This window comes from Bidens hawaiensis, unplaced genomic scaffold (genome assembly GCF_021521415.1).
Source record: "Bidens hawaiensis isolate Kalapana, Puna unplaced genomic scaffold, B.hawaiensis_p1.1 tig00066824_1, whole genome shotgun sequence".
Lineage (NCBI taxonomy): Eukaryota > Viridiplantae > Streptophyta > Magnoliopsida > Asterales > Asteraceae > Bidens > Bidens hawaiensis.
Window position 1 is genome coordinate 36,628 of NW_027501863.1, and position 3,238 is coordinate 39,865.

A 3,238-nucleotide genomic window follows, 5' to 3' on the forward strand; every position below is an offset into this window, starting at 1 on the left:
TCATGTAAAATTCATATATATAACAATTATATAACAATAAAGTGAAAAAAAAAAAGCATTTCTCCCACGATGATTGACAAGTAAAGTGGCACATGTTGTCCAAAAACCGATTGCGAAACCAGTAGCCCCGCCAATATAAAACAATCTCTCATGATCATCTTTGTCTTCCCAATTATCCTCACTTTTATCAATGAGTTGTGGAACTTTTAATTCTTCATCTCCAGGACAAATTTTGGAAAGGGGAAGTCCACATAGACCGGCATTTCCATTGTACTTTGAAGGTTGAAAGGACTGGAGTTGAGTACTTGATGGAATTCTCCCTGACAAGTTATTATGCGACATGTCTAAATAGTTTAATAAATCCATTTGAGACATGCTTGATGGCAACCCTCCAGAAAGATTGTTTTTAGATAGATCTAGAGTTAGCAGATTTTTCATCTTGCTAATATTATGTGGAATCTTCCCATGTATAAAATTGTTTGACAAATTTAGTGCAATAAGTCCACGGAGACAAGTAAGTTCGTATGGGATTTCTCCTGTTAGATTGTTACTTGAAAGATCAATACTCTTTAACAATACTAGATTGATGCTGAATTCACGTACACTCCCTTGCCACTTGATCATCGCATGGTCAACATAATTACCAAGACTGCTAAAGCCACCTTTTCTTTCGCATATTGTGGTCAAACAAGAATAAAAGTGAACATTTTGGTAAGGTGAGAATCCATCTTGAACCATGGCAGTGAGATTATTGAGACATGAGGGGAAGGTTCCATATAGATTGTTCATTGACAAATCTAGAATTTGTAGTTTTAGCAACTGACATAATTGCGAAGGGATGGTTCCAAATAAATTATTTGATGTTAGGCTAAGAGCATATAACCCTGACAAATTTTCCCCAATCCAATGAGGCACGTGGCCAGAAAACTTGTTGACCCCTAATTCCAAAAAGGTTAACTTGGTGCAATTCTTTAAAGATAAGGGCAATTCTCCCGAGAAGTTATTTTTGTATAAATACAAAACCTCTTGATTGATCAAATACTCAACAGAAGCAGGAAGCTTTCCAGATAGATTGTTATATCCCAGACTAAGAACTGTAAGTTCTTTAAAATGCCACAAACAATCTGGAATTTGTCCCATGAATGAGTTGTGGGAGAGATCAAGAAAGTAAAAAACATCACCACTAATTTGGCACAAAAAGGATATTTCTCCAAAGAAATTGTTTTTGGAAAGATCTAACCTTTCCAAAGAGGAAGGAACGTTAGTTATAGGACCATAAAAGTGATTGGAACTCAAATCTAATATTGATAATTCAGGGTCAAAATTTGATAACAAATTTGTTACTTTTCCAGTAATGTTGTTGGAAGAGAGATTCAAATATGTCAATCGAAAAGACCACGTATTCCAAAATTCCTTTGGAATTGTGTCTGAAATTCTAGTATTGGCAATGTCGATATGAGTAAGATTTTTTAGTGTGTGAACCCATTTAGGGAAACCGGGACCTAGTTGCAAGAGCTTAAGTCGATCCTTTCTGTAGTGGAACGGTTTGACATGTGAGCTTCCAAAGGAACTCCTTCGAGTGAGTTATTTGAAAGATTTATAGAAAAAATCTTCGTCTTTCCAATGTTTTTAGAGATCACACCTTTAAGAAAATTGGAAGAAACCTCTAGAACTTGAAGCTTGGGTAGTTGCCACACTAGTTCACTTAAAGTTCCATTTAACTGATTATTAGATAAGTGTAACGATTGAAGGGATGAAAACTTTTGGATGTCATCAGAAATTGACCCTATTAATTGGTTATGTGAAACATCCAAATGTTTTAATCTACCCAAAGTGCATCCAGACAAGTTTCTAAGGTAATCAGGAAATTTGAAAGGCATTGAGTTGTTATAAATATCTAAAAATGTCAAACTACATAGATTTCCAAGAAATCGGGGAATGCTGATTAATTTGTTGTGAGATTTATCAAGATATATCATTCTGTTGCTAGTTAATGGAGACAACCAATGATACATGGATGAGTTGAGATTGTTGTTCATGAGATACAGGCTAACAATTATTGAAGAAGAAGAGTTGATATATGAGTAAGAATATGGACGAATGACTTGCAGGAGATCACATGCACATAAACTTAAGTTTGATAGTTTCTTAAGGCCTAGAATCACATTTACCCAATTATTTTCCCTGGCTAAAGAAATACCATCCATAATAAGCTCCTCCAACTGAGACAAATGAGCCAGCCAGTCTAGGTTTCCAATCGTACAACTACCCACGTAATTACGTGAAAGTGCTTTCAAGTTTGTGAGGTTTCCTAGTTCTGGAGGCAAGGTTCCATAAAAAGAATTGTAGGAAAGGCTAAGGTCCCTTAGCTGAGTCAAGGAACCAATGGACTTCGGAATGCTTCCACTAAAAGAATTATCGAAAAGGCGAAGGTGCCTTAATTCAGTCAAGGAACCAATGGACACGGGAATGGACCCAGTAAATGAATTTACAGAAAGGTCAAGATCATTCAAGTAGCTTAAGTTAATCAATGCAGGGCTAAGCTTACCTTCAAGATTACCTAAGTGTAGGTCAAGGCTTGTAACATGACCGGTTTTGTTGTTGCAAGTGACTCCATTCCATTGACAGCAATCGGTTGCGCCTTCTTCAAGTGTCCATGTAGAGAGATATCCAAATGGGTCTTTATGAATGTATGCTTTGAAATGAAGAAGAGCATCTCTTTCCTTATCGAAGCACTCATAATGACCAGATCCTTCTCCGTTTTGGTGGCCAAGGGAAGTGGCACTTGTAGTCTTGAATGATGCCAACACAAGTACTAAAGAAATATAGGATAAAACAGGAAGCACAAAATGTTTACGACAAATGTTATTTATCATCGTGTTGCTCAAAATGTGGTAATCTTATATAAGCTGGATCTATTAACACATATGCCTAGCTTTATATAAACTGAGGTTACAAATGCCCATCTTTGTCAATTTCTATGTATTAGAGAACTGTCTCTATCTCATGTTTTTATAATATCAAACTACGTGATCTGTAAAATAAATACATTATAAATAAAACGCAGTTATTGTTAAAGTTTTATTTTATTATTTACGTATCATAAAAGTTGATTTTTCTTCGACATTGAGGTCCACATAGAAGACTCATAAGACTAATTATCATGTAAATAGTTTATCACTCCAAATTACACGTACAAAAGACTTGGTCAATTATAATAATTATCACATTTTGTAAA

At 35.3% G+C, this 3,238-nt stretch overlaps 1 pseudogene; it reads right to left on the minus strand.

Moving 5' to 3' along the window:
* On the minus strand, nucleotides 1-2,876 carry LOC143604812 (receptor-like protein EIX1; annotated as a pseudogene).
* Nucleotides 2,877-3,238: the final 362 nt, after the last annotated feature.